Source organism: Chlorocebus sabaeus, chromosome 10 (genome assembly GCF_047675955.1).
Source record: "Chlorocebus sabaeus isolate Y175 chromosome 10, mChlSab1.0.hap1, whole genome shotgun sequence".
Lineage (NCBI taxonomy): Eukaryota > Metazoa > Chordata > Mammalia > Primates > Cercopithecidae > Chlorocebus > Chlorocebus sabaeus.
The window spans coordinates 17,996,517-18,006,646 of NC_132913.1; the positions used below are offsets into that span (position 1 = coordinate 17,996,517).

A 10,130-nucleotide genomic window follows, 5' to 3' on the forward strand; every position below is an offset into this window, starting at 1 on the left:
TTCCTCTTTCTCCTTTTTTTCAGCCTACTGAAAACTTGAACACAAGGATGAAGACCTTTATAGTAATTCACTTCCACTTAATGAATAGTAAATGGGATTTTCTTTTTCTTTTCTTTTTTTAGAGAGATAGGGTCTCGCTCTGTCACCCAGACTGGAGTACAGTGAGGTGATCGATCATAGCTCACTGAAGCCTCAAGCTGCTGGGCTCAAGTGATCTTCTCACCTCAGCCTCCCAAATAGCCATGACCACAGTCGTGCGTCACAATGCCCTGCTAATTTTCTTATTTTACTTTTTGTAGAAATGGGGTCTTGCTATGCTGCCCAGGCTGGTCTCGAAGTCCTGGCCTCAAGTGATCCTCCTGCCTTGGCCTCCCAAAGTGCTGTGATAACAAGTGTGAGCCACTGCGCTCACCCCCTTATGATTTTCTTAATAACAGTTTCTTTTATTCTAGCTACTTTATTGTAAGAATATAGTATATAACATATACATATAGTATGTATAACATATAAGGTAAAAAGTACATGTTGATTGTTACGTTATTGGTAAGACTTTTGGTCAATAGTAGCCTATTAGTCGTTAAATTTTGGGGGAATCAAAAGTTATACATGGATTTTTAACTGAGTGCGGGGCAGGAGATGTTGGTGCCCCTAATCACCACTTTGTTCAAGGGTCAGTGGTATAGCATTCTGAAAAAGACAAAATGATAGAGATAGAAAACAGATGGGTGGCTGCCAGGGCTTAGGGCTGGGAAGTCGAAGGAGGGTGGGTGTAACTATAAAGTGGTAATATGAGAGGGATCTTGTGGTAATGGAATAGTTCTGTATCTTGATAGCAGTGGTGTTATATGAATCTACACATGTGTTGAAATGGCACAGAACTATTTTTTAAATGATGTATTATTTGAATACTTGCACATATACATACAGAAAATTCTAAGGTTTAAGTCATTTTCTTCCCACATTTTGAAAATATTACTCATAAGTTTTCTTTTTTCTAGTGGTATTGATGAGAAGTATGATATCAAGGTGATTCTTGATCTTTGTAGATAACTGGTTCTTTTCTATCTTAACTTTCTCTCTTGCTCTGTCACACAGGCTGGAGTACAGTGGTGTGGTCTTGGCTCACTGCAACCTCCGCCTCCTGGGTTCAAGCTATTCTCCTGTCTCAGCCTCCTGAGTAGCTGGGACTACAGGTGCATGACACTATGCCCAGCTAATTTTTGTATTTTTTAATAGAGACGAAGTTTCACCATATTGGCCAGGCCGATCTTGAACTCCTGACCTCAAGTGCTTCTCCCACCTCAAGAATAATAAATAATTTGGTTTTTGTCCTGGCTTCTTGGTATGGAGCTTCTAAAACCCATGGAGTTTCCTGGGTGATAACAGTGGGTTTGTTATGGTCACCAGGTGACTCCTGGTAGGCCCATACATAGCTTCAAGATAGGGGCTGGTCACCAGAAAGACCAGCCACAAGGCAGGATTTTGAGCCAGCCTGACCTCCAGGAAGGGGAGTTGTGCCCGGAGAGTCAATTCAATCATGTGCCCCGTGGTTTATCAATCATACCTATACGATGAAACCCTAGTAAAAACTAGACACCAAGCTCAGTGGAGCTTCACCAGTTGGTCAACACTGTGCTGGAAGGGTGATGTGTCCTGATTCCACAGGGAAAGGTCACGTAAGTTTTGTGTATAGGACCCTCCCAGACCTCATCCTATGGATCTTTTCATTTGTCTCTTCCTGATCTGTATGCTTAATACAATTTTAATCATAAGTACAGCTCTTTTCTAGGTCTGTGAGTCATTTTAAAATATGATTGAACCAGAGGGTATTGTGGAACCTCGAAATTTGTAGCCAGTCAATCAGAAGTGTGGATAGCCTGGGGACTCCTGAACTTGCTGCTTGTGTCTGAAGTCAGGACAGTCAGAGGTGACTGAACCCCTTACCTTGTGGAATCTGTACTAATTCCAGGTGGTTCGTACTACAGTGGAGTTGTAATACACTCAGCTGATGTCAAAATAGTGAGGTTTTCATTATCCTTTGCAATATTTATCTGACTCTTTCATTCTAGTTTTTTCCTCTTTTTTTTTTCAGGGGGGATGTCTTTATTAATTATTCCTTCACATATTAGCTGCCTTCTATTTTCCCTCTCCTTCTGAAATTTTTATTTTAGGCACTGGGCTCCGTGCATGAAGTTTGTTGGGGGAGTGTCTTTGGGACAACACCAGTAGGGAATGAAGAAAGAATTAGGCAGAGGCAGTGACAGAATTGGCCACATCACAGCCAAGGTCTCAGCTGATCTCACTGGGAGTGGGGATGGCTTCTTGGGATTGTCCTCAGTTAAGGCTCTGCCAGTCATTGGATCCAGGCTGCCCTCAGTAGGGTGTCTGATTTTGGATGAAGCAGCTCTCTTCATCTAAACTAGAGAGGGACTCAACTGAGAGTTGGCAGTCACCAGTCCTCCCATTGACAGTGTATTGAGGAAATGAGCACTTCATTACTTAAGGGGAAGAATCTGGGTCGGGGATGGCTAACAACAGCCCACGTGCCAAACCCAGCCCACAGCCTGTTTTTGTAAAAACAACAACAACAACAAAAAAAAAACAAAAAAACCCCAACTTACTTGGCATGTCTATCTTCACATAATATTTCCTCTGTTTATGTTTGTCTTTAACATCTCCCTTCTTCTTCTTATAAAGGCACCAGTCGTATTGGATTAGTACCCACCCTAATGATTTCATCTTAATTTGATTATATCTGCAGAGTCCCTATTTCCAAATAAGGTCATATTTACAGGTACCAGGGGTTAGGACTTCAACTTATATTTTGAGGGAGGGAACCACAATTCAATCCATGGGAGGCAGAAAATGTTATCATTTGCCATTTAAGGAAACTTCTGTAAGGAAAAACCCCATATCCCTGTTATAGGTGTGATGGTGAAGCAGGTGTGAGAGCTGAGCAGGCAGGAGTTGCACAGGTGATTCCCCTGTCTCTTACTCGAGCGGCCAGACACCAGGAGGCAGCAAGTAGATTTCTCCACCGCCCCTGACTACTGAAGCCCCAGGAGTTGCTTAAGCTTATCTATTAACCACCTTGGCAGGCTTGTAAAAATTTTGCAACATCCTTCTTAAAAAGGAAAGAAAGAAAATCCAGCAGCCAGCAAACTGTCCATAACAGAGCCAAATGACTCACTGCCAGCACTGCTCTACATGTTTTAGGAAGTCCTTATCGTCTTTCCAACAACACATCCAATTATTTTCTAAAGCAGCTTTATTCCCAGAGGAATCATTTATTTTTTGGTGTAACAGCATCTATCCCAAAAGTTAACCCCTGATGGATACCAACTGAGAGGTATCTCCAGAGGCATAATGGTCAGTGTTTAAAAACCAGCATTCCAAAAAGAAAAGCCGAGGGGAGCGGGGCAAGTGCTGATATAGGCTGCCAATTTCCACGGTGTAAACACTCCCACATTGATTAATTTCAAGCTACTCATGTGAAGTCACTGAACACAGAATTGGGAAGAGATATGTACAGTTAGCTTTCATGAGCTGATATGAAGCAACTTCAGCACATCACTGAATATCTCAATATAGAGAGAAAGTATGATTTGAGATGTACAGGGAAGACATTCTGGAGGCAGTAGGATTTGAAATGGACTTTGAGGGGTAGCTATGATTTGGTGGTATCTCTGTCACTACACAGTCAGCCACATCCGTTTGGCAATTTGCATCTGTCTTACTGAGACTAAACTATGAGATTCCTGAGGGCAGACAAAGTGTTTTATTCATTGTAGTAATCCTACTGTAGGTATTTCACAAGCGTTTGTTGAATGCGTGAATGGAAAGTGAATAAATAGAGAGGATAAAGGAATTTTAGGCAGGGGGGGCATTCGTGGTGTGGGCAGGACAGAGGGGAAGGAATAAATGAACAGGAGTTTTTGGGTTCAGTGAATGGTCCATTCTTGGAGTGTAGTGTTGGGACATGTGGTATTCCAGTTATTTATGGCTGTGTAACAAGCCATCACAAAATTTAATGCCTTAAAACATTAACACATTTGTTTTGCTCATAAATCTGGAATTCAAACAGGGCTCAACAGGATCCGCTCATTCTGGTTCATATGGCGTCGACTGGGGCGGCCTGAAGACTAGGGCTGTAATCGTGTGAAGGCTTGCTCACTCATCTGCCCAGAGGTTGAGCTGGGAAGACTCAAAGAGCTGGGGATTTGAATAGCTGAGGCGCCTTGAATATGTAAAACTCTGTGAGGGCTCTTTGCATGATGTCTCCAGTATGGCAGCCTCAGGGCAACTGCAGTTTTTGGTACCAGCTCAGGGCTCCTGAGATGTATATCCCAAAAAGAGCAAACCAGGAAGAAGCTGTATCCTCTTGCTGACCTACCCTTGGAAGTTACACAGCATCGCTACGCCATAGCCCCCACTCAGATTCAAGGAGCAGAAACCCAGAATCCACTTCTCAGTGCGAAGAGTGTGAGGAACATTGTAATAAGGCCATTTGGGATGAAATATATTTTTTATATATGCGATATATACATACGCTATATATTTTCCATGTATTGTGTGTGTGTGTATGTGTATGTATGTGTGTGTGTGAATACATTGGAGTGGCCGCCATTGGAAAATACAATCTGCCACACATAGTAGATGGAAGGTTGGAAAGTTGGATGAGGCCAAATTGGAAGGGGTCTTGAATGTCTTAGGAAAGAGTTTGCTCTAAGACATGGAACCAACCCAAATGCCCATCAATGATAGACTGGATAAAGAAAATGTGGCACATATACACCATGGAATACTATGCAGCCATAAAAAGGAATGAGATCATGTCCTTTGCAGGGACATGGATGAAGCTGGAAGCCATCATCCTTAGCAAACTAACACAGGAACAGAAAACCAAACACTGCATGTTCTCACTCCTAAGTGGGAGTTGAACAATGAGAACACATGGACACAGGGAGGGAAACATCATACACTGGGGCCTGTTGGGGGGTGGGGGGGCGAGTGGAGGGAACCTAGATGATGGGTCAATAGTTGCAGCAAACCACCACGGCACACGTATACCTATGTAACAAACCTGCACTTCTGCATATGTATCCCCGAGCTTCAAGTAAAAAAATTTTTTTTAAAAGAAAGGGTTTCTCTATTTTTCCTCTACAAGCAATTGACATAGCAGTTGCTTATCCTCCCCTAGGGTTCCACATATGTAGGTTCATCATCCCCAGCAGGCCTGCAAGACTAACAGGTAGCATCATCATGTCTTTTTATTTTATTTTATATTTTATTTGATGTGGTCTCACTGTGTGCCCCAGGCTGGTCTCAAACTCCTGGGTTTAAGTGATCCTCTCGCCTCGGCCCCCCAAAGTGTTGGGATTACAGATGTGACTCACTGCATCCAACCCTTAGAAATCTTTAAAAAAAAAAAAAACTTCCCTCTGGCTGGGCGCGGTGGCTCACACCTGTAATCTCAGCACTTTGGGAAGCCGAGGTGGGTGGATCATGAGGTCAAGAGATTGAGACCATCCTGGCCAACATGGTGAAACCCCATCTCTACTAAAAAAAATACAAAAATTAGCTGGGCATGGTGGCATGCACCTGTAGTCCCCACTACTTGAGAGGCTGAGGCTGGAGAATGGCATGAACCTGGGAGGCGGAGGTTATAGTGAGCTGAGATCGTGCCCCTGTACACCAGCCTGGTGACAGAGCGAGACTCCGTTTCAAAAAGAAAAAAAAAGAAAAAAAATCCTTCCTCAAATGTCAGGGCTCTGCGTTTCATGGCACATCAGTATTTGAAAAAGTGTCTATTTGCCCAAGTAAATAATGATGGCAAATCAGACCATACTGGACATGCTTCTTGCCTGCCTCCCAGTTGGCACAAACCTGTATCTCACTTGGGCAGGTGATAATGGGGTGGCCTTTGATGGGCTACACTGGTGACAGCACTGAGTATCAAAATTGTCAGAACACATCTAGATGGACTCTGGGCTTATTGCCCAATAGCTCAAAGAAGAGGCCAAACCCACAGTGTTGATTCTTGCCGAATACATCACACCTAATGCTGATTCCATCTGCCGAGGGATGCTGGATCCAGACGGAATGTAATTTGCATTCACAGAGCCCAAGCTGCTAGTCACTTCCATTCAAAATTGTGGCCTTTCTCTGCAGGGTCTCTATCCAGCCTGTTTGAAGGGTTCAAGATGAGGACACACTAATTGGCTTTGACTGTTTTTCTGAGCCACAGATGGGGAGAAGCTGCCACTGAGTTTTGGATGAGTATCCTTCGTCTCTGTCCTCCATTCTTTGCTGACTTCTCTCCTTGCAACAGTGAGAAATTTGTTTCTGGCCATAAGGCAGTTGTTGGGAGGAATCCTGAGACAGTGTGCTCTTTCCGATATTTGTCAAACCACAGATGTTCCCCAACGGAGAGAAGATGGTTGCAGGAATACAGGGAAGACATTGTAATGAATACAAAATCCTTTCTTTTGCTCCCAACTTGGAATGGGCTGCTTTCAAAAGTCTGGAACTAAGAACACACATTTTCCCATAGAATAACAATGCCAGGCCAGGTCCACAGATGCAATTTCATCCATAACGTAAGCTAAGGGAGGAAGGCGGACATCAACCAGCAGACAGGTTGGCTCAGCCTAAGTGCTTGATGCAGCTACCTAAACTGGTTCTGCCGTCCAGTTTTTTTTTTTTTTCATTTCTGAAATTTGGAACCCCGCCAGCAGATTTTTTATAAGCTGCAAGCTCTAATGGCAAAAGTGATGAGGGTCTGAACACTGGGGCGGCCGGTGCTAAGTATAGTCATTTGTAGGACAGGATCTGCTTGTACTTTAAAAAATAATGAACTGTGGCTTCAGGTAGCTGACTTCAGGACATTGATGTGTTTTTAATTTGTTTGTTTGTTTGGTTTCTCAATGCACTAAAGAGTTTTTGCAATGAAACCACTGAGATGGGGGCGTGGGGGTGGGAGTGGCAGGGATGCTGCTGCTCCTTCGGAGCCCTGTCCAATAGGCTGATTAACTCCGTCAGCACATGCCCAGTGCTAATACGACTAAGCTCACGCTTGCAATCCCACTTAGAGTGGCCATTTCATTTTACACTTAGGAAAAGTATTATAAGGCCACAAACTATATATTTAAGCAGGCCTCTTGCCACTTGTTTGCCACAGCTCTGCAAACAACCTGAGGCTTATATTGGTAATATTGAGTGAAGATAAAGTTGGAGAGTATAGAGTCCCTGTTGTTCAGTGAATTCTCTGTGTTAAGTGCTCTGTTTGGACATAGGGAATTTTGCTGAATGAAATATCTTATTATAAGATTCCCTGTGTGTCATACACCCACTCTCATTGTCAGATATTAGGAATTTTGTTTCTCTTGTATCTAGCACTTTCTACAATTAACATACACAGATATTAATTTGGCAATTTCCTTCCTTCTTTCCTTCCTTCCTTCCTTCCTTCCTTCCTTCCTTCCTTCCTTCCTTCCTTCCCTCCCTCCCTCCCTCCCTCCCTCCTTCCTTCCTTCCTTCCTTCCTTCCTTCCTTCCTTCCTTCCTTCCTTCCTTCCTTCCTTCCTTCTTTCCTTTCTCTCTCTCTCTCTCTTTCTCTCCTCTGTATATTTTATGTACACAACTTAATGTTCTGATATACGTATATATACCGTAAAATGATTACTGCAGTCAAGCAGATTAACATACCTATCACTCTCTGTGGTTGCCTCGTTTTTTGTGTGTGGTAAGAGCACCTAAAATCTATCTTAGCAAATTTTCAGTATCCAAAACAGTATTGTCAACTATAGTCCTCATGCTGTACATTAGATCCCTAGACCTGTTCATCCCTATATAACTTTGTATCATTTGATCTATTTCTCCCCATTTACTCCCCCCTGGTAACCACTGTTCTACTCTCTCTTTCTATATTTTTGACTTTATTTTAGACTCCACATATAAGTGAGATCATGAAGTATTTTTCTTTCTGTATCTAGCTTATTTCACTTAGCATATTATCCTCCAGGTTCATCTGTGTTGTTGCCAGTATCAGTATCTCCTTTTTTATGCTGAATAATATTCCATTGTATAGACACCACAATTTCTTTATCCAGCCATTCATCAACTGGCACGTAGGATGTTTCCACATCTTGACTCTTGCGAATAATGCTGCAGTGAACACGGGAGACAGATGCCTTTACAAGATGCTGATTTCATTTCCTTTTGGTTCATACCTAGCATAGAGGTTGCTGGATCATATGGTGGTTCTATTTTCAGTTTTTGAGGAACTTTCAAAGTTTTCCATAATGACTGTACCAGTTTAGATTGCCACCAACAGTGTAGGAGGCTTCCTTTTTCTCCACATCCTCATCAACAATTTTTATCTTTGTCTTTTTGATAATAGCTATTCTAACAGGTGTGAGGTAATATTTCATTGTGGTTTCAATTTTCATTTCCCTGATGATTAATGGTGTTGAATACCTTTTCTTATACCTGTTGGTCATTTTTACATCTTCTTTGGAAAAGTGTTTATACAAGTCCTTTATCTATTTTAAATTTAGGTTATCTGTTTGTTTGTTTGCTATTGAGTTGTTGAAGTTCCTTATATATTTTGAATATTAACCCCTTATCAGATATATGGTTTACAAATATTTTCTCTCAATCTGTAGGATGCCTTTTCATTTTATTAATTGTTTTCTTTCATGTGCAGAAACTTTTGTTTGATGAGATCCATTTGTTTTCTTTTGCTTTTATTGCCTGAGCTTTTCGTATGATATCTAAAAACATTCACTGCTGAGGCCAATATCGAGGAGCTTTTTACTACATTTTCTTCTAGGATTTTATGGTTTCAGGTCTTAAGTTCAGGTCTTTTATTCATTTTAGGTTGAATTTTGTGTGTAGTGCAAGATAAGGGTCCAGTTGTATTCTTTTGCACGTAGCTATCCAGTTTTTCCAATGCCATTGATTGAAAAGACTGTTCTTTCCCTGTTACATGTTTTTGGTGGCCTTGTCTAAAATTAGTTGACCATATATGCATGGGTTTACTTCTGGGTGCTCTGTTCTGTTCCATTGGTCTACATGTTGGTTTTTATGCCAGTACCATAGTGTTTTGATTACTCTAACTTTGGAATATAATTTGAAATCAGGAAATGTGATGCCTCCAGCTTTGTTTTTCTTTTTCAAGATTGTTTTGACGATTTAAGGTGTTTTGTAGTTCCACATGAGTTTTAGAATTGTTTTTCGTATTTCTGTGAAAAATGCCATTGGAATTTTGATAGAGATTATATTAAATCTGTATATTGCTTTGGATAGTATGGCCATTTTAACAATATTAATTCTTTCAACTCATGAATATGAGATATCTTTCCATTTATTTGTGTAGTTTTCTATTTATTTCACGAGTGTTTTATGGTTTTCATATAAGGTTCAGATCTTTTACTTCCTGAGTTAAATTTATTCATAAGTATTGTATTCTTTTTTAAATTAAAAAAAAATTTTAAATGGAACACTTCACAAATTTGCATGTCATGCTTGCGCAGAGGCCATGCTAATCTTCTTTGTATCGTTTCAATGTTATCATTTATATGTGCTGCCAAAGTGAGCACAGTATGATATTCTTTTTGATGCTATTATAAATGGGATTGTTTTCTTGACTGGCAGTTGTTGCTATCCAACAATTTACGTGCTACTGGCTTGAACTGAAGATAAACTTCAGAGGAGTGAGTGTCTTACTACCTTATAATCTCTACAGTGCTTTCTAGAAAGAATATGCTCAACTGGTATCTGTTGCTTTAAATTCAGTGGAATTCAGTAGGACACAGCATTCAAACAATACTAGTTCACACTATAATGGTACCTGGAACATTTAGAATGTGCCTTATTTTCAACAGTATGACCAGCAGCAGCTCATGGACTGTGAGCATGACATCAGTGACAATTAAAACTTGCCTAGCACTTTGTGTATGCCTAGCATTGTTTTAAGTGCTTTACCTATAAGATGTCATCTGGTCCTGCAAACAATCCTTTGAGGGGGGATATTCTTACTTAGTTTTAAGTTTACAGATGAGGAACCTAAAGCACAGAGAGATTAAGAAATGTGCCCAAGGTTACATAACTAGGGAGGAGCAGACTCAA

At 41.1% G+C, this 10,130-nt stretch overlaps 1 pseudogene; it reads right to left on the reverse strand.

Moving 5' to 3' along the window:
* Nucleotides 1-9,485: 9,485 nt before the first annotated feature.
* LOC119620594 (U6 spliceosomal RNA) lies at nt 9,486-9,601 on the reverse strand (annotated as a pseudogene).
* Nucleotides 9,602-10,130: the final 529 nt, after the last annotated feature.